General features: G+C 36.5%; 1 long non-coding RNA gene across 1 annotated transcript in view; it reads left to right on the forward strand.

Annotated features, from left to right (window-relative positions):
- The first annotated feature begins 1,040 nt into the window (after positions 1 to 1,040).
- The window catches only part of LOC125754002 (uncharacterized), a 54,264-nt gene continuing 32,645 nt past the window's right edge, over positions 1,041 to 22,659 (forward strand). Inside the window, exon 1 of the long non-coding RNA XR_007407149.1 lies at positions 1,041 to 1,380. This is a non-coding gene — a long non-coding RNA (uncharacterized LOC125754002). The remainder of the gene's footprint in view (positions 1,381 to 22,659) is intronic.

Raw genomic sequence — 22,659 nt, forward strand, 5'->3', positions numbered from 1 at the left:
GCAGAAAGCATCTTCCAAGTTACCTATTCGTATACAGCAGCAAGTGGATGGGTTCAAATGAACATCAAACATGCACACAAATTAAGGCAGAAGAGCTCCCTTATTTGGCTAAGTGAATTATCCCTAAGTTCATACATTAAAGAGACACAGAGAAATACTCCTTTCTATCTTCACTAGCCTCAAAAGAGTAAAACATAGTTTTCCTTATGAAACACGTTTGACACTTCCCACAAAGTCTTCGAGTCCCCACAGTGAGGTCCTCACAGGGGGTTCACGGAGAATGAGATAACATAATTAAATCTTAGGGAAGTGGGGTCATTTAAAACTCATAGAGGATGAACAAATAGAGGTTGGAGTTCGTGCAAAATGAAAACTCTGATTCTTTTCATTTAACTCCTTATTAAGCCACAAAGGACTTTAATTCTCACTTATATGTATCCTGTGGCATAAAAGAAGAGGTGTAGCAGTTCTCAGAAAGATAAAAGTGTATGTGTGTTTGTGTGTGTGCATGTGTAGGTGTGCACATATACATCTACATGCATGTATGTCTGTGTATTGTGGGGAGGGTTGCTATCACTGGCCACTCACTTTAGACTAAAATCTTTATCTTAATCTAAATGTGCTGGAGATGAAATGCATGGTTTAATAATATGGAAACCATTTCTATATTAAATATCTTCCTTGCTTGGCTCTGACAGTCAAATTTGAAAATTATTAAATAGGTACATAGACTAAAGACCTTTTAAAATATATTTAAGAATGTCCTAATTACCCAAAGAGCCATGTGGAAAAAAAAAAAAAGGATTCTTGAATATGGTACTGAACTGGAGTGTTTGACAACTCATTTTAACTATCTTTCAGATAAAGAATAAATTCAAAGATTCAGTCACTTGTGCTTACAGAAGAACATATGGCACGTTCTGTTGGAGGACAGAGTAACCCTCAACATCCCAGCCAAATTTTAGTTAGAGTTATTACAGCCTCTTTATCTACGGCTCCCTGTAGTCTTCACTTCCCAAGTGACAGGGCTGGATGAAGAGATGATTGTGCATAAAGTGGTTTGTGATCTTCCTAAGGGAAAGACTTGATAAAACGTGGGCTCTTCTTAGGATACAGCAGATGTGCAGACTCCAGCGAAAGCCCTGCTCGCTTGAACGCAGACAGCCATGAATCACGCACTGTCACACTTCAGCAGGGCGGCTTGGCCAGCAGGGCTGGGCACTCGGGAAGAAGGCAGGAGCAGGAGGGGCTCACCGGCTCTCCAGTCTCTCTGGGCCTTTTTTTTTTTTTTTCTTTCTCTCCTTAAATCAGGCATGGGGGGTAGCTCTGCAATAAGCTTGGAGCTGGAGCTGGAGCTGAGGGGGAGCTGTCATAATCCAGGTATCTCTACTTTTTATTACTTACCCAAAATGAAAATATGAGTGAGGGTCAAGAGGAAAAAGCTCAATCCCAATTTTGACTTGGTAAGCAGCATCTCACTCACTTGTTGGGTCAGACACAGGGAAGTGCCTCAGACCACTGCTGAGCTTCATCCCTAGGAGCAAAGGAATTCTAGTCAGGGAACAAAGACCAGCACAGGGCAGCATCGAACTGAGGGCTGTGTTGAGAAACCACTTCATAGAGAGGGGAAAGAAGAGGTATGCTGTCCGCCTCAGGGGCACATTTGGCTTCTCTTCCCTTCCAGGTGGAAGGGGAGTCGGCTGTCCTCAATTACATATCTTCCCTTAGGAACATAGAGCTACCTGCCAGATTCAGAAGTGACTCAGCTTTTAGGAGGCTTCTTTGAGGCTATGCTATTTGTATATTCACCCAGGAAGTAACTGTAGAGCACCTGCTGTGTGCCAGGCTCTATGCTGGAGGCGAGGGGTGCACACAGAGCTGCCCTCAAGGAGCTTCTGGCCCAGGCTGAGTAAGCAGAGGCACGGGGAAAGCAAGACCAATTTAAGCCCCGTGGGGGATGCAGGAACAAAATGGTGTGCTTGAAGGGCACTCCAAGAAGGGCGTCTCATGGACCCTGACAGCATTGTGTAAACATCACTTTGGTTCCTTGCAGAGTCTCAGGCTTGGTGTCAGCATTTTTGAGAGCTAGCCGGAGCTTGGCAGCAACCAGCACATCTGCTGCATTGCAGGAAGAGCTTGAGATTTCTAAAGCTGTTTCTTTAGGAAGATCACAGTCCTTGACTTCTGATTTCCACATAGACTTTCAGCATTGGGAGCAAAATCCTCCTGGTGTGTCAGCAAGCAGTCAGGAAATGAGATGCCCTGCTTACTCCCCTGGCACAGGAGCAATAATGCATCGCAAGTTTCAGTTATAAAAAATAAAAGGAAGAAATCAAGATGATGCAGTAGATAATGCCACGTTCCACCATTTGGATGAAATTTGAAATATTCTTCAGGCCTGTCTACAAGCCTAGTGTGACTCCCTAAAAGCACAGATTCACACAACCCACAGTAGGAACTCAGAGTCATGAAATTCCAATGTTGTTGTTGTTTTTTAATGTAAGGGAATTTTGCTAACATTTGTCAGAATATTTAGTTTTATTGATGTCTGGGATTGAATTCTGGAGAAAGTTCTCATATTGGAGGTTGCCATTACAGCTTTATCAGCTAATACTGCACGTGTATGTGTGCACGCGCATGTTTTAATATATGTGATAGCAATAATGAAAAAGAGGAATGGAATGTTAATACACACCAGCTCCCAAGAGAGCAAGGAAGCACTGCAAATATACACAGTGGCATCAAAGCAACATTTCTTTTGAACTAAATAATGCAAATTAGGTTTACCTCGATCCATCTCCCTTTTCATTGGAATATATTTTCAAAGAAATGAAATATGGGTTGTCCTTGTTTTCTTGCTAAAAACTAGGCCTCCCTAAACAAAACCAAGTTTTTGAGGCTGTCAACACTTCTTACAAATGATGACATTTTTTTGTAAGCATGTTAAATTAGAATAGAGAAGATCCTGGCTAATTTGGGTAGCTCAAGCTTCTGAGGGCTTGTGTTGCGCCCTTTCTTTGCGATGGAAGCAAATTCATATTGACTGTCTTCTCCCCTTTCTCATTCAGTTTTCATCATCACATCAGCTGTGGGCCCCTGCACTCACCCTCACATTCTCTTTGTTGTGTTGTTTCCTGCAGGTTTGGCTTATTTTTCCCTCCCCTTCTCTTGTCTTCCTGTACGTATTCTCCACGAGTTTATTTTCCATTTGGAATCTATTTTATCCCTGCTACGGGAGTATCGATCCTCTGTCATATAGACCACCTGCTTCCTGGTGTCCCGTCTTGACTGTCACACAGGCTATTATTGCATGTAGGTCACTTTTGATTATTCCAATGTTGGCTGCGGTTTTCCCAGCTGATGCCATATAGCCTTCCCGTATATCATCAAGAGCATGCAGAAGGCCCCCTGGCCTTTTGCTTTGGCCAGATAATTCATTCAGAGGCTTGGATTGAAAAACAAAAAGTGGCCACATTTTCCTATTAATGGAAACATAACTTTTTGGTTGAGGATGAGGAACAGGAAAGAGAATAACACGTAAAACTTGGCTTTTGCATGTTACCAAAGAGAGAGCAAAAGTCCTTATGTTTTCAGGCTTTGACGTACAGCCATTTGTGTGGACATGCCCGTAGCAAGGACTTTGATGGATAGCTCCCCACCTTCCCACTCCTCATCCAGACTTGCATGCTGTTGAAGAACAGGCCTGCTATCGTTCTTCTGTCAGGTTGAGAGGCCAGGCAACCACAATCATCGTTAAAAATGTAGGGCTATTTCAGGAAGGTGTAAAGTATGCTAAATCCTATGAAATATATTTTTAGACAGATCTAATCTGGAGAATGATGCCTTTGATTAAGGAAACTTGGTAAAAATCATCTTGCTGCTCAGAAAAATCATTTTAGGTAAAATAAATCAAGAGCAAAGATATTTAATGGGTTCAATTAGTCACGTTGAAGTCATGGGAGCAGCTATACAAGTGTACTTTCCCAAGTATAGAGGGGACCAGACATTCTCTCCTTCTTTGTGTCCACTTTCTTTTCAAGAAAGCTAGTACCTATGCTTCTATGCCAGGAAGCTCCTGATGAAATATTTTAAAGGAGAATGAGCAAGAGATGTGTACTTTTTCATTCCTCCTTGAGCACCTTGGACCATTTTTCCTCTTCTCTTAATGGCAGAGTGAATGTATCTATGTATCACAAAACGTCCCTCCCACTCCTGCCCAAGAGCTCATCATATATTACAAAGAGCAGCAACCTTGTCTCTGTGGAGGTAGCCTGTGTCTCTTTCCATGATATAACCTTGAGAGACATGGAGTAGGGTAGAGAGTTCTTCATGATTTCCTTTTATCTGCCTCTTGTTTTCTCACACACAATCAAATGGTGTTGAGCTGCCAACCCAAAAACCCTTGAAGATTTATTCCTTGGCTAGGGAAGTGCATAATATTGAAGATGAAAACTGATAGGTGGAAGGGTAGGGAAACAGCAAACATCTTTCCTTCAGCTGTCTTGGGCAGAGCATCACGTACTGATCTGAAGTTCAATACACCTATTTCTATTCTTCATTCATTCATTCATTCATTCACTTATGTATTTATTTATTTATGGGGGCAGAGGGAGAGAGAATCTCAAGCAGACTCTGCAATGAGCACTGAGCCTTATGTGGGGCACCATACCACAACCCTGGGATCATGACTCAAGCCAAAATCAAGTCTGATGCTTAACCTTCTGAGCCACCCAACCCCCCTCAATATGCCTATTTCTTACTTCATTGCTACCTATTCAGGGAGAATGAGGCAGCAGAGGCAAATGTGGCATCACCTTCTTCATTTCAGCCTTGGAAGGGGGGATGTAGGAATTATATACTTTAATGTGTGTGTGTGTGTGTGTGTGTGTGTGTGTGTGTGTGATGGTTAGGCGGTTTGGGGACAATGCTGGTAAAATAAAACTCTCCTGAAAAAATTAATGACGGCAACAAAAATTTTGAGTAGGAATAGAACAGATACTGTGCCTTTAAGAGTCTCACAAATGTTTGCGTTGAAAATAAAAGGCTTTGAAACCACAGGTTTTATTCCAGTTTCTGGAAAGTGTTGATCCAAACTGGTATCTTCTTAATAATTCTCAGACATGAAAAATCGTTTTAAAGCTCAAGTTAAATGGTTTGTATATAATACACTGTCCCTTGAATAACTCTGCTTGAATTAATTTCAACCAAGAGCATTGCCTGTTATAAACAGAACTGATGTTTTCAATACCAAAATTCTCTCAGAAATATAGGTCTTTTGATAAAGCAAAAAAAATGACATGTCATTTCCCTTTTTAAAGGCTTACATAAATCCCACTTTGTTATTCTGTGGATTTTTCCTTTGTCTAACACACTTGTAGGAGCTTAGGCAATACCTGCAGCCATGGAGCATAATGATTGCAGTCAAGTGTCTAATAGGTGTTTTCCTTTGTTCTGGTTTCAAACTAAGTCTCTGCCATGGTCCATGTCCTTGTATTTAAATCACTGACTTAGTAGTGCTCGAGCCACAATAGATGCCATTGGGGAGAAGCAAAAGACAAAATACTGTAAAACTCGAAGCTAAAGAGATAAATAAAGTCTTAGTGGGAAATCTCTGAAATATTTTAAGTGGTGAAGTAATGTGAACAGATTTAGTTTGGGGGAAGATAAGATTAGTTGCAGAGTAGGGATTTCAGCTGGGGGGCCGAGGGGTGGGGACCATTCTGGGTGGGAGGAGAGTGGTTAGAAAAACCTTGGAGTGCAGCCTGAGTGGTAGAAGGGTAAGGGAAATGTCAGATTGGGGGGTGGCTAGGTTGAGAAATTAAGGAGTTGAGTAGGAGAACTTGCTAACTGATTGCGGGTAGGGAGTGAAGGAAATAAAGGATTCAAAGATGAGGTCCATATTCTTGCATACGTAACAGATGGTCATTTATTGGGAAAACCCAGCAGGAGATGATACATTCATGTTGAGATATGTGAATTTCAAAATACAGATGGGACAACCAAATTTATTAAGAGGTGTGGAGTGCAGATTATTTGGGAATCAATACTTGGTAGAGAAAAGTATTTGTGGGCATAAAGAAAGATGGGGACTTGCATGGAGGGCCCCACATTAAAGTGAGAAGAGGAAGCCCAGGATAAAATGAGAGGAACACCCACACTGAGAAGATAGGATCAAAGGGAGTAGAACCCCAGAGGTGAGGATGTTTTATGAAGGAGGAAGTAGTTGACAGTAAATTCTACTGAGAAGATAAAGACGGAAAAGAATTCATTTGATTTTGTTGTAAGGGAAAATAGGTTCAGTGCAATAGAGGGGATGGAAATCATCTTGCGATGGGTGGACGTTGAGGAGCATAGACAAAGTTTTCCATAATTTTGACAGTTGAATCAAAGGCAGTGAATTCTCTATGGGGAATTTTTAACCCTACCACATATGAAAACTTCGTTTAGATACAGACATCATAACAAGTTTGATTTTTAACTTTGACTTGACTTATTACTATGGCAGAAGGCCCAGCTCAAAGAAATAGAACCTGTTATAGAAGTACTATCAGAAAAGAATGGCCAAGTCAGGTGAAACCGCTATCGTATGACTGTGAGTATTTGCCTTTGTCTCTGTATGTGTTTTGGTTTGCGGCCATTAATAGCTTAGATTCCATGAAGCAGTGGCAAAGGGGAGTGTGTCAGAGCAGCAGGCCAAAATTAAATTACAGCAACCTCGCACTTTGCATTAAAACCTTCACTCGGAGATGGAGGCTGGTAATCACATCCAGATTTTCCTTAAAGACAATGGCCCTCCATGCAACTGGCCACACTCAGTTAATTCATGCTGTCAGCTGCCTTTATTGGCTGTGGGGAATGCAGTATTGATTCTTGAACTCAGCAGCAGCACAAAGAGCCACTAGTGCATGGTCAAAATGCTGCAATAAAGGGCTGGCAGCTTGAGAAAAGCAGCCATTCCGTTGCACAAACAAGGTCAATTAGAGGACAGTGCAGTGTAATATAAATAGCATTAGCATCCCTCTTCAACTCCGATGATATCACGCTGGCAGAATGACAGTAAGGAAAATAAGGTTTAATGTCGAATAAATATAAAGGCATTTAGTGTAATTTAATTTCAAGCTCTCTATCATTTTAAAAGTGCTATGAGTAGCAAAATATTTAGTTTCATCATGGGTAGGAATTTATGTCTACAACACTGATTTTTTGATAAAACTTTGTGCTCTAGCCAATTAGTCACGTACAGTAAAACTGATGTAGTTAATGCTATTGAGAAGTAAACAATTTCTCATTCACAGTTTCAATGTAGTGTGCCTATCTGTTATTTATTATCCTATTTAATATTGAAATTTCAGAATCTCTAGAGTATCATGAAGGAGGAACAAAAGATATCTTGGTATTTTTAGTTTAAGAGATAGAGCAAGTTGCGTCTTTTTCTTTTCTTTTAAGTTGCTGGAAATTACTAGGACCTTTTGTTTAAATACTTGCATTCATTACTTTTATTTATGGGAGAATTTTTCCTACCTTCTTTGTCAGTTCAAAATTAATTACAAATGTAAAACGCATCATGCTGTTAACACATACTCTATGCGGGAAACAAATTATACTCTCAAAATAGATAATGGACAGCTTGGAGAGGTAATTGATAAACCTACCCTGCCTACAATAACTGAATAGATTTTAGAAAAATATATAATTGTAAGGAATGGAAAGACTGTGTTTGAATTCTCTTAGTAATGAGTGCGCCCAGGGTTGACTAGGAGCAACTCATTAAAGTGCATAAAAGAGTTTAAAGAAAGTTTGAAATCATGGTGTCTTTGAAACGTCCATTAACCTCTGAGAGCGTATATAGTTTCTCAGGCTGATGTTGTCCAGTAATTTGGTCAAAACCAGTTTCTAAAAGATGAATGTACCAAGTAGCCTAATGTATTTCCAACAAACCAGCTGTGTTCATTGTGAGTTGGATACAAGAATCCCACAATGCTTTCATAAACTTCCGTGAGTGAGTTAATATATCTCATTTTTTTTTAATCCCATAGGTCCTCCTCCATCAGCTAAAAGATAATTTGTGGGCAGCCCTGGTGGCTCAGGGGTTTAGCGCCACCTTTGGCCCAGGGCGTGATCCTGGAGACCCAGGATCGAGTCCCACATCAGGCTCCCTGCATGGAGCCTGCTTCTCCCTCTGCCTTTGTCTCTGCCTCCCTCTCTCTCCTCTGTGTATTCTCATGAATAAATAAATAAAATCTTAAAAAAAATAAAAATATGATATACCATAAATGACTTTCTGGCCAGTGTTTATAAGTCTAATAAACATCCTTTCTAATGGATGCATAACATTCCATCTTATAGTTATAGCCTCACTTAATTATCAAATCTCCTTTTGTACTACATTTGGATTTTTTCCAATTATAGTTAATATGTAATGAATATCCTTATATACATTTTTTTCGTACTTAAAATATTTCTATAGGATACATTTCTCAAAAACAGAATTAACCAGCAGGTTAAGTGAAATTTTTTCTAACAAACCCTTTATTTTGAAATTATTTTAGATTTATAAACTAGTTGGGAAGATAATACACGCCTCATCCAGTTTCCTCTAAAATTAACATCTTATATTACCATGATAATATCATAAACTATGTTTCGCTGTGAAAACTAAGAAGCCAATATTGGTACATTACTATTCACCGGACTCCAGATTTCAGTAGGATGTTTTTACTAATGTATTTTGTTATTGTTTGAGGATCCAATCCAGAATAAATGCATTCAGTTATGTTTTCTGTTTCTTTGGGGCTGTGATTATTTTCACTCTTCACATGTTGCCCATCACCCTGACAGTTCTGAAGAGTACTGGCCAGGTATTTTGTAGGAGGGATTGATTGATATTTGCACTTAAAATTTAATCCCCAAGATGTTTTATTAATCTATTATACCAGTGAATGTTAGTGACTATTTTTTTCTAATAACCTTGACATTGGAAGATATTTATCTCTTGTTAAACTTTGCTTCCTGGCTGGTGATAAATAGAATTATTTCATGGATTTAATTGATGTGTAGATTGAGAATATTTTCAAAGACTTATCATTTGTTTTTCATTTCTTATGAATTGATCATTCATGTTCTTTGTCCATTTTTCTACTAGGATATTGAACTTCTCTGATAAATTTGTTAAATTCTTCACGTATTAGAGCTCTTGGCCTTAGGATTGCTCCAAAAATCTTAACAAATATTTATATCATCGTGGGGTTTTTTCAGTGTTTTAATGTTTTTTTTTTTCTATAGATAAGTTGTTGTAAGTTACTTTCCCCACACTGTCTGAATAATTTGTCATGTTTAAAGATAGTACTTTCTTTACACCTAGATTACAAAATGTTCATGAATTTATTTCTTGTATATTTTGGCCTCATATTTTACATACCTATCTTTGACACATCTGGGATTTATTCTGATGTTAGGAATGTTGGAGGGATCCAGTTTAGTTGTGTATACTCTTATGCCTTTTGTTTATTTGGTGAAATGGAACTGACAACATCTGAGGGAGAAGTAGTCATAATTTTTGGCTCCAAACACAGTAGAGCCTCATCTGAAGAAGAGTATGAGAAGTGATATTTTACTGTACACCTACCTGCTACCTTAAAATCCTTTATAGTCTTTATTTTGCTTGATCTCTCAACTGCATCTAACACTTATTCACTACTCCTTTGGGTTTTCTGATCCCACATTACGTTTCATTCTTTTCTCTTTCTTGATCTATTTCATGCTCCACTTAAGCTCTAATTCTTGAGGGTGGGTGTTCCTGCCATTTGGGTTCTGTACCACTTATCTCCTCACCTTGAGTGTATGTGTGTGTGTGTGTGTGTATACATATACATATTGTACAGTTGTCATCTGTCTCTTGTTGTAACCCAGAAACTATTCTAAGCATATTAAATATAATTACTTATATAATCCTCATGATAGCCTTATGAAATTGGTACTATCATTATCATCTTCTTTCTATAGATGAGAAAACTAGAAAAATTCATACACTCTCCTAAGTTAACCTAAATTCTGAAAAATGAAGATAGAATTTGAACCCAGCCTCTCTGGCTCAAAAGTTCATAGTCAAAAAAAAAAAAAAAAAGTTCATTGTCTTCATCAGTGTGGTGAAGTGTCCCTCAGTACTATGTGGCTGCTATTGGTTGAGAGAATTGTCATCTACTCCTGTCATGTTTGTTGGTATCATTATTCACTGAAGTAAAGAACCTGACTTATTCTCTACCTCCCCTTCCATGTATAATGCATAGCCAGTATTGTAGATTTTACTTCTATATGATTTGAACTCAGCTTCTCTCCCTCAAGTCTTATCTGCTATGCTAGATTTGGCCTTCATTATCCTTTGTCTGGGCCACTGCAATAACCTTCTAACCATAGTGCCAAATCTGTTTGGATGGATTACTGGACATTTATCTAAAAGACCAGTTTAACCGTGACGTTCCTCTGAATGAGCTCCTCAGCAGCTTCCTCCCCATCCTAGTGTGAGTTCTAAGCAAGGTTCTCCATGCCCTGACACTCACTCCCGGACCTCGCTGATTTCCATTCTTCCCTGCTTTCATCCCAAACACTCCACTCCAGACTGTTCTGCTTGGGTCATGTTTCTCACTGTCTAAGTCTCTCCTCATTCATTGCCCTCTACAGACAGTCCTCTCTCTAGCCTCTTGCTTCCAGGATGGCTGGAGCAGGTACCCTTTCTCCATCATAACACTGGATTTCCCAGGTACTGAAGTCATCTGCCTATTTGTCTGTCTCACTGAGCTCCTTGAAGGAGGACTCAACACTGTTTCATTTGTCTTTACTTTTTTAGTACCCAGGTGCCTGATACTGTATAGGGCACTTGTTAAATATTTGCTAACCTGAATTCTAGAGGCAATTTTATAATATCCTAAGTACTATGCCTGCCTTATAGTCACATCAGAGAGAATCTTTTGAGCTCTTGAACTACTTTAAGCAGACATTCAAGTCACTGAAGGAATAATTGTACACAAGTCAACTATGGAAATCATTGCTTTCAAACAGCAAGTAAAGGAACGTTTCCCGGATGGATAGATGCTATGTTATTATAGTGTTTGGTACATGTAATTAGCGAGCTGCTCTTGTAGACGTTCCTTGACTTGCTATTAAATCTGTGCTCTGAATCTCCATTTCTATTAAAATGTAACTGCAGCTGATTTACATCCCACATCCACAACATTAAGGGCAATGTAGAAGCCACCATCTCTAAAGACCCAGTGGTGAGTCTTTCTGACATTGGTTTGTGATGGAAACAGGAATTTAGGGGGACGTTAAGGCAGCATGTACAAAAAGAAGTCAGGGTGATGGAGAATAGACATTAATAGAAAAACAAAAACCATTTATTTGGCATTCTTTATGTGCCAGGGACTGTATTATCTCATTTAAAATCTTACATGCTCCTCCTCAAGTCTTCAAGACATGACTATTGCCTTGAAATTATGGCTCCTGATAAGCAGGAACAGCATAAAAAAGAACTCAGATATCTTCTATACCTTTCGTGGAGTAAAACCTAAGTAGTTAGCTGCAGCTTTTCCTTGTCCAGTATGGACTATGTTGACTGGAATTCAGTGCCATAGAAAAGCCTCCCCATCCCCTTAACACAATGGTCTCAGGAGACTCAGAAACCCCAAGAGTAGAAACTCCTTCCATAAACCTTCGAAGTTCAAATCTTTCAAGCACACAAACATCTCAAGGGCCCCTTTGGGCTACTGTGAAATGTCTTCACATCGAAAAATATTTTTTTTGCAGGAAGTTAAAGTGGAGAAAGAGTATGTTCTAAGACATGCAGGGATGTTTGTGACTATCCCTGCCAGTATTTCTACCTCCTTTGGATTTTTTCCTATCATTATGTATGGCATTTGTTTTGCCCTCCTCAGCCTTCCTATAGAATGCCAATGTGTTGATTTTTGCTGATTTTGGCCAATGTGTTCCTTAGGATTTCTTCCTGGGAAAGCTGGATGAATAAAGTAGGGGATGTGCACTTCCTACTTCCTAGAGAAATATGAAGTCTAACTCTTGCTGTTGAGTCAAGTATTACAGACTTTCTGTCTGATTTGCCTTCCCTTCAAGGTTGTCCCACACAGGGATTCCGGATTTTGAGTTAAGTTAAACAAAACAGATAAAAATAGCCCATTCTAAAGCATAGAAGAAAAACTCAGTGATATTTTAGATGTGTTTCGGGCAGGAAGTAAAGAGCAATCTGAAGAGGAGGTCCTTGAAAACAGGGAGAGTCCTGGCAAAAGGATAGCAATGCTAGATTGATGATCTGAAGTTCGTAGATTTTTCAATCAATCTCTTCTTCATGTAAGGGGCCTTGCCATTCTTACCATGAGACTACTGTCCAAGACTCTGCAAATGGATTGAATGGAGACTAGTTTAAACAAAACAAAACTTATGGACAGCCCATATTTTAGGATCTCCTTCCTTATTCTTACCATGAAAATATTATTTTGTTAAATGTGTGCTATTTAGTTTTTTTAAATTCATCTTTAAAATAGATTTCCCCTGAAAGTGTGTGTGTGTATACGTGTGTGTATGTATTGCTTGCATATTTATTTGATCTTCTTACTCTGTTTTTCCTTTTTTGTTGTTGTTGCTCTTGGTTATTTTAAACGTTGTCATTAGCTCTATGTTTTATTGTACTTCTACCTTAAGGCCCTTAAATAAAAGTATCTTTTATTAAGCCATAAAAGTCATTTTAACTATGTATACTCTCTTAATTATGTCTGTATAGGTAGACACATGTTCATATTTTATTTTATTTTTTTCTCATGTTTATATTTTAAAAAATAAAACAAGAACCTTTAACTGTTTTCTCAGGAGCAATGAGAATGCAAATGAATAAGAATTCATGTTGATCTATTCTGGAGGTTTTTGGAATTTGCTTGGAAATGGGAATGAAATACCATGTTTCTTCTTCTTTCTTTTTTTAAAAAAATTATTTATTTATTTATGAGAGAGAGAGAGAGAGAAAGGCAGAGACACAGGAGGAGGGAGAAGCTGGCTCCATGCAGGGAGCCCGACGCGGGACTCCAGGATCGCGCCCTGGGCCAAAGGCAGGCGCTAAACCGCTGAGCCACCCAGGGATCCCCCAAATGCCATGTTTCTTTTTTTTTTTTTTTTTTTTTTAATTTTTATTTATTTATGATAGTCACACAGAGAGAGAGAGAAAGAGAGGCAGAGACATAGGCAGAGGGAGAAGCAGGCTCCATGCACTGGGAGCCTGATGTGGGATTCGATCCCGGGTCTCCAGGATCGTGCCCTGGGCCAAAGGCAGGCGCTAAATCGCTGCGCCACCCAGGGATCCCAAATGCCATGTTTCTATATGCATTTCCTCTCCGTGTGTTTTGCTTAAATATCAGTGGCAATGTGTCTGTGAAAATATACTTATCAACAGCCTCATCATACATGAGTGGAATCTCAGCGTCCACTAAATAGATTTTTATATCTCTTCCATCTCTATTTAAATGTGACTTCATTTTATTTCCTTAGCTGGAAACACTGACAAAGGAAAAAAAATGAAGGAAAGAAGTAAAAAGAGGAAGACAGGGCTGTTCATTTCTGCTATCAAATGACCAACAGAAAATCTATTAAAAACTACATTTTTACATGAAAAATAACATTTGGTTATAATAAAACTCTAGTGTACATCTTTAAGCTAAGATGTTCTCTGGTTCTTTTGATTAATCTGTATAATTAAACAATACCAATAAATTAAAATAGCAATAAGTTAATTGTAGTCAAATTATTTTTCATTATAGACATGCTAGCTAAAAGGAGATCTGAGACACAGAAAACTGAAAGTATTGTTCAACATGTATTGAAGTCTTACCATGTATCAGTCATTGTCAAATACTACAGATACAAAGGAGATAGAGACTTTGTCCTTGAAGACTTCCCATTTACTTGGAAAAACAGGGGAAGACAACCCTCTAAAATACAGTACTTCCTAAGCTTCAGAAAAGTTGCACAGGAAACAAATGATTGATACACTTTGGTGGAAGCTTGTACAATGGATAATGAGTAGAACTTGCAAGGGTAGGAGGAAAACTGGTGCATTTCCTAATGAAGATTGGAAAAGTGCTGGGGGACAACTGTGACTGTTACAGAATGCCATTCAAGTGGTATCATAAAATATGTAGTCTTTTGTGTATGAATTTTCCATTTAAAAAAATGCCTCCAATATCTATATTGTTACATGTGACACTAATTCCTTTTTTGTTTATTATATATAGTTGGGGACTAATCCATTGTATGGATATACCACAACTGTAAATGGGTTCACTAGTTAATGGACATCTGGCAGGTCTTTTTTGTGGACATATGTTTTCATTTTTCTTCTTTAAATTTCTAGCAGTGGAGTTTCTGAGTTGAATGCAAAGTGTAGGTTTAACTGTAAAAAATTGCCAAACATATTTCTAAAAAAGCTATAGCATTTTTCATTTCCACCAGCAACATATGAGAGTTTTAGTTGTTCCATGTGATATTTAATTTCACATGTCAACTTGACTTGGCTAAGGTAAACTATTATTTTGGGGCATGTCTATGAGAGTGTTTCTGGAAGAGGTTAACATTTCAATTAGTAGACTAAGTAAAGAAAATCACCCTCACAAAATCTGGTGGGTATCATCCCTTGAGGGCCTAAGTAGAAAAAAGAAGGGGAAGGGCAAATTTACTCTCTGTTTCAGCTGGGACATTCACTTTCTCATGCCCTCAGATATCACTGCTTTTGATTCTTAGGTCTTTGGACTTGGACTAGAACTACACCATGACTTTGCTGGGCCTCCAGTTTGCAGATGGCAGATTGTGGAATTTATCCTCCATAATTTAGAGAGCCAATGATGCATAATCTCTCTTTCGATATGCCTATATGTAACCTATTGGTTATGTTTCTCTGGAAAAATTCGGATACATTCCTTATCCTTTCCAATACTTGATATTGTCAGTCTTAAATTTCTTATTTTATTTTTTAAATTTAAATTCAATTAGCCAACGTATAGTATATCATTAGTTTCAGATCTAGTGTTCAATAATTTATCAGTTGCGTATAACTCCAGTACTCATCACATCATATGCCCTACTTAATGCCCATCACTCATTCAATCTTAAATTTTAGCTATTATAGTGAGTGTGCAATGGTATCTCATTATGGCTTGAATTTGCACTCTTCTAATTACTAGGAATGTTAAATATACTTGTCATGTCATCATTTGCTATTCATATACCATCTTTAGTGAAGTATCTGCTCAACTATTTTGCTCATCTTTAACAATTGATCTGTGTCCATAAATATTCCTTATATAGTCTCATATATTTTTGTATTCTGGTTCTTTATCAGATATGTGTTTTCTTTTTAAAAAATTTTTTTAAATTTATTTGAGAGGAAGAGTAGAAAGAGAAAGAGAGAGAGAATGAGAATAGTCGTGAGGTGGGAGAGGGAGAAGTAGACTCCCTGCTGAGCAGGAAGCCTGAAGTGGAGCTCAGTCTTAAAACCCTGGGATCATGACCTGAGCAAACGTTTAACCCACTGAGCCACCCAGGCACCTCTCAGATATATATTTTTAAATATTTTTTCCAGTCTATGGCTTGCCTTTTATTTTTTTTAATGTTTATTTGAATAGCAAACATTTTTAATTTGAATAAATTCATAAATTTTAAATGGCATGTGTTTTTGTGCTTTTTGTTGCAAAGTTACAAAGATTTTCTCCATGTCTTTGCACTTTGATTTATAATCTGTTTGAGCTAATTTCTGGATTTTATATTAAATAAGAGTCAAGGTTAACTTTTTCTTGAGTGTATATGAAATTGTTCTAACACTATTTAAATGATTATTTTATCCTCACTGGATTACATTGGCACATTGTAAAAAATCGTCCAAGGCTAGACTCTCTATTCTAGTTCATTGATCCATATGATCCATTATCCTTTGCCAACACCTCTTTATCTTTACTGTACTAGCTTTATTGTAAATCCTAGAGTCAGGTAGCATAAGTTATCCAACTTTGTTCTTCAAAAATGCTTCTTTAGTAGTCTAAACTTTCACAACTTAATACATTTTAGAATCACTTTATAAATTCTATTCCCAAAATCTGGTGGGATTTTGACTTATATTTTGTTGAATCACAATACAAATTTGAATGTTTTGACAAAACAGAACAGAATCCAATCCATGAATATGCCACTTTTCCCCATTTATTCAGACATTCTTTAATTTTTCTCAGTAATAGTTTTCAGTACAAGTTTTGCATACCCTTCGTTAAATTTGCCCCTACGTATTTTATGTCTTTAAATTCTATTTAAATGGGATGCCTGGGTGGCTCAGCGGTTGAGCAACTGCCTTCGGCTCAGGGGATGATCTTGGAGTTCTGGGATTGAGTCCCACATCGGGCTCCTTACATGGAGCTTGCTTCACCCTCTGCCTGTGTCTCTGCCTCTCTCTTTCTGTGTCTCTCATGAATAAATAAATAAAATCTTTAAAAAATTCTATTATAAGTGATATTTTTATTAATACTTCAATTTTTAGTTGTTTATACTAGCAGATAGAAATATAAATGATTTTTGTATATTAACCTTTATCCACCTTCTACAAATCTCTATATTTTCTATTCATCATGTTTCTATGGAGAACTCTAATACATTCCTTATTATTGTTATTCCTTATCAACTTATTTGTTTACTTGCTTTGTGTAGATTCTTTAGGATTTCCTATATAGATGGCCATGTCACATGCACATAAAAACAGTTATACTGCTTCCTATCTATCTCTATGTCTTTTTTTAAATTATTTTTCTTTATTGCATGGTCTAGGGCCACTAGGATAATGATTAATAGAGATGGTAAGAATAAACATTTTTTCTTTGCTCTCAATCTTAGGAAAGCTTTCAGATTTTCAATATTAAATATGTTGTTGGCAGTAGGTTTTTTATAAATACCCTTTGTCAGTTTGAAGAATTTCTTTTCTATTCGGGCTTTGCTGTGAGTTTTTACCATGGATCGTTGCTGAATTTTGTCAAATGTTTTCTAAGCACATATTGAGATGATTATCTGACTTGTTTTAGCATATTAATTAATTGATTGACATTGGGTTTAGACATAAAACCAACTTTGCCTTCTTTGGATAAGCCCAAATAGGTCATAATATTTTGTGCTTTGTATATCTACATTGCTAGATGTACTTTTTATAATTTTTGTTAAGGGTTTTGGCATATAAAATAGGAGGATATGGGCCTGTGGTTTTGTTTTTGTTTTTCTTTCTTTTTTTTTTTTGTTTCAGTTTTTGTATAATGGAAATATTGACCTCATAAGATGAGTTGGGGTGAGTGCCTTTCTTTTCTATTTTTTGGAGGCAGCAAACTTCAGTAGTAAAGTCTTTGAGTATGGAGTTTTTACTGTGGAAAAGGATTTCTATTAGCTGCAAATTCAATTTCCTTAAAAGATAAAAGACTATTCAGATGATCTATTACTTCTTGAGTTAGCGTCTGTAATTCACATCTTTCAAAAAGTTTGTCCATTTCACCCAAATGGCCAAATCTATTGCCATATAGTTATTCATAGTATTTCCTTATTATCTCCTTAATGTAAGGCTGATCCTGTAGTGATATCTTCTCCTTCATTCTTGAAATTACCAATTGCATTTTCTTTTCTCTTGAACAGTTTCATTAGAATTTTGTTTTTTGAATTTTTATAATTTATTGATAAAAAGAAGGCTGAATATTGACATTTAGGGTATCTTGACAAAGTTAATACAGTATCTGAGGACAAACAGCATTAAATATGGGACATGTCCTATATACAGATGCCTGGAAACCTATAGATTTTATAATGATGTGCAAAGGCCATGGTAAAGGGGCAGACCCTGCAATCCAGCTACTGGATACTAAAGGCATCTGTCTCATAAGTCAGTAACTTGCATTTCCTGCTCAGGCAGAAATCACCTTAGCAGATAGAGCACTGGATGAACAGTCAAGAGGATTCGATTTTACTCATAGCATAATTTTATCACTTCCTTCCTTTCCTTTGTTCTCTTTCTTTCTCTTTTCTGTCTTCTATCAAAGGCTTAGCTCTTTGGAGAGATGATGTCAGGTATCTCTGAGGTGCTTCCTTCCTCTCTTCAGTGGAGAGAGGAAGGAAAGAGGAAGAGAGGAAGGAAAACAGGGGAGAGTGAACAGAGATGTAACCTGCACCTGGCACAAGATAGTTCTGTGGGAAAGCTTCCTTGTGGGGTCATGAGGTCTCAAGACTCTAACCCTGGTATCTTGAAGGGAAATGGCTACACTGTGCATTGGGCATGCCTGACCCTGAACACTAGCTCTTGAGCAAAGACTCTTGGGCTCCAAGAAAGCAGTAATAACACCCAAATCAAGACTCTGTAAGGTGTTGGACAAGGAGGAGAGAGTGTGACTTGGGCTAAATGTGAGAGGTCCTTCCTTCTCCTGCTTCCTGGGTCTTTTTTTTTTTTTTTTTTTCAAATTTGTTCTATTCTATTTATTTAAACTGAAAACAAAAACAAAAACAAAAACAAAAACCGAGGGATGCCAAGTGGCTCAGTTGGTTAAGTGTCTGACCCTTGATTTCAGCTCAGGTCATGATCTCAGGGTCGTGGGACAGGGCCCTGCATTGGACTCTACATTGGAGATGGAGCCTGCTTGGGATTCTCTCTTCACCTCCTTCTGTTCCTCTCACCCTCCCCCTACCTAAAAAATATACATACATACATACATACATATAAAAAATCCTTTCTCCCACACCCAACTCCTACCACTGGCAATCACCAATATGTTTCCTGTATCTGCTAGCTTTTTTTTAAAATTCCAGGTGTAAGAAGATCACATGGTATTTGTCTTTCTTTGTCTGTTATTTTAGTTAGTGTAATGCCCTCAAGGTCTGCTTGTATTGTTGCAAATGGCAAGATTTCATCCTTTTTATGACTGAATAATATTCCATTTGTCCATTTATTCATCAATGGACACTTAGGTCTTTTTCTATATCATGGCTATTGTAAATGGTGTTGAAATAAACATGGGGGCACATATATCTGTTTGAATAAGTTTTTTTTCTTTTTTTTTAAATAAAGACTCACAAGTGGAAATAATAAAGACTTACAAGTACTGGATCATACAGTGGTACTATTTCTAATTTCTTGAGGAACTTCCATAATGTTTTCCATAATGGCAGCACCAATTTACTTTCCTACCACCACTGTACAAGGGTTCCTTTTTTCCTGCTACCTTGGCAACACTTGTTATTTTTTGACTTTTAGATAATAGCCATTTTGAAAGGTGTAAAGTCATATCTCATTGTGATTGATTTGCATTTCCCTGATGATTAATGATGTTGAACATCTTTTCGTGTACCTGCTGAACATTTGTATGTCTTCTTTGGAAAAATTTTTATTCAGATCTGCTCATTTTTTAACCAGACTGTTTTGTGTCGCTGTTTGGGATTTTTTTAACTATTGAGTTTTATCAATTTTGTTGATCTTTTCAGTGAAGCAACTTTTGATTTTCCATATTTTGTTTTGACCTTTATCACATTAATTTCTGCCCTATGTTTATTAATTTCTTCAGGTTAGTTTAGGTTTAATTCTGTTTTCCTAATACCTTAGGGTAGAATCTTAGGTCATCAATTTGAGGTCTTTTTTCTTTTCTAATATGAATGTTTAATTCTATAAAGTAACCACTAAACAATGCTTTAGCTACATCCACAAAAATTTGTGATGTTTAAGTTTTCAAGCAATTCAAATATTTTCTAATTTCTTGTATGATTTGTTAACTTATGTGTTATTTAGATCATGTTGTTTAATTTCTAAATATTTGGAAGTATTCCAGATATTTCACTATTACTTATTTCTAGGTTAATTCTTTGTATGATTTTACAGAAATTTTTGGTGTGTTTGCAGAAATTTTTTATATGATTTTAATTCTTTTAAATTTATTGTGCCCAGAATATGCTCTTAGTGTTTCATGTGCATTTGAAAAGAATAGGTATTCTTTTCTCGGGTAAGATTGGTTGATAATGTTTTTCAAGTTTCCCATTCTTACTGATTTATATACATTCTATCAATTACTGAGAGATTAATGTTTAAATATTCAATTATAATTTAGATTTTTCTATTTTGCCTTTCAATTCTACCAGCTTTGCTTCTTCTATTTTGAAGCTTCGTTGGTAGGTACAAACACATTTAGTACTGTGTGTCTTCATGATGCAACAATTACTTTATTAATTATAAAACATTTGTCTCTGTGATAATATTCCTTGTTCTGAAATCTAGACTATCCGATATTAACATAGCAACTCTAGCTTTCTTTAATTTTTTCGTGTATACCTTTTTCTATAATCCTACTGTTTATTTATGTCTTTGTTTATTTTTAAAGATTTTATTTATTTATTCATGAGAGAGAGAGAGAGAGAGAGGCAGAGGGAGAAGTAGGCTCCATGCAGGGAGCCCAATGTGGGACTCAATTCCATGACCCCAGGATCACCACCTGAGCCGAAGGCAGATGCTCAACCACTGAGTCTCCCAGGTGTCCTTAGGTCTTTGCATTTAAAGGGAGTTTCTTATAGACAACATAGAGGTAGGTTCTACTTGTATTTGCTATTACCTCCCCCCCCTTTTTTTTTTATATTACCTCCCTTTTAACTTGAGTGTTTAGACTAGTAGTTCTCAAGCTTTCTGGTCACATGACCGACTTGTATTCTTATCATGATTTTGTTTATGTGGATTTACATCTATTGATATTTAGTCTATTAAAATCTAAAAAGAAAAAAATTTAAATATATTTATTGCTACATTTAAAATAATAAGAACAACATTACATCTTTGTGTGTGTATATAAATATGTATAATAAATTTCTTTTCAAAAAACGTTGAGAAGAATGGTTCTTTTTTTCTCTGCATTTTTGCAAATCTCTTATATGTTTGGATTAATAAAAGACAACTAGATTTGCATATCTGCTTCTGCATTTAACCTATTGTAATATGTTGTGTTGAAGTACCTGAAGAAAATCTGGCCTCACAGAGATACTTAGTTGGAAAATGAGGAGAATTGAATAGCCTTTTCCATTTTTAGCTTTGCCTTTCCTTAGTAATACAGAGAAAGCAAATGATGCTTGAGAGCAATGCTTTGCATTAATGCCCTCATTTATTTAGATTGTCTTCCTACTCAGAACATAGTATATAACTTCACTGTTTTAGTTTCACAAAAATATTATAATTTCTTTATTTAGAGCTTGAGTACTTTTATTAAATTTATTTGTGGTATCTCATTATTAAAATCTTATTGAAACTTTTGTCAACTACATTTTCTATCTAAAATCTATGATGACTTTATATTTGCCACCTTGCTGAACTCCATTACTTATAGTAATGTGCTATCAGTTAATTTCCTAATTGTCTGAAGATTATACACGTTCTTTTCTTTATCTTCCTTCTTTACTTTTTTGAACACATTGTCTAAGACTGCTAATAAATATTAGAGGGTAGTGGTAATAGATAAACATATTGTCTTCTAATTTTCAGTAAGATTTATTAAACATAATTTTCTGAAAGTTTATGAAAGAAATCCTTTAAAAAGTTGGGGAGGCTTTTCTAATTTACACTTACTAAGGACCTTTGGGAAAGATGAGTATTGATCTTCATCATTTTTGGCATCTGTTGAGATAATAAATATTTTTCTTTATTCTAAGAAATGAATGCCTTTGACAGTTTTTTTTTTTTTTAACACAACACTGGTGTGCTAGTAAACTGACCCTCTGTATGAAAAAAAAAATTCCTTGATTTGTTGCATTTGCCAATTTCTGTGTTGTGCATACTTCCTTAATAGCTGGTTTCAAGCTATCAATTAGCTCACGGAATTACTGATTATGTTACAGCACATTTTTCATGTGCTGCTATAAGGCAACTCCAGCTAACCAGTTCATAAAATAACCTTGTATTCTTGGTTAAATTGTACCTGGTCATTATGTAAAAATACATGAGCCATTTGCCTTTTTAAAAGTAAGATGTTACACTAGTTTTTAAAACTTATGTAATATCATTGGACTATTATGGCTTTCTACCTCTTTGTATGTCAATTTTGTAATATACATATTTTTAAAAATCATTATTTTCTAACATCAAAGATTGGCATATATTTATAGTATTCTTTTATAATTTAAAAAATTTCCCGTGTCTCATGTCCCCTTTTAAGTTTTTAATGTTGCCTGTTTATATTCTCTTTCCATTTTTTTCTTCACCAAACTTGTAAGAATTTACATTCTTTTTCAAGCTTGTTTATTAATTAAACAAAATAGATTCTCAAGTTGTACATTTAAGTCATTTATGTTCACTCTTTCTTAGTTTCTAATCTGTGTATGTAAAGACATAATTTAGTCCGGATTTATTGGGCTTTGACAGTGTTTTGAATGTATTATAGATTTAGTTATAGACATGATTCTCTCTACTGACTGCACCCTCACTCCTGATGCAAACTTTATCACACTTCTATTTAGCCAAACATTAATTAACTTCATAGAAAAGAAGTGGCTACTTAGAACAAAAGCAGATGCATCAGATCTCAGCCAATTGCTGGACCACTAGAAGCCCTAATACAGGCACAGAACTACTTGACA

This window comes from Canis lupus, chromosome 29 (genome assembly GCF_003254725.2).
Source record: "Canis lupus dingo isolate Sandy chromosome 29, ASM325472v2, whole genome shotgun sequence".
Lineage (NCBI taxonomy): Eukaryota > Metazoa > Chordata > Mammalia > Carnivora > Canidae > Canis > Canis lupus.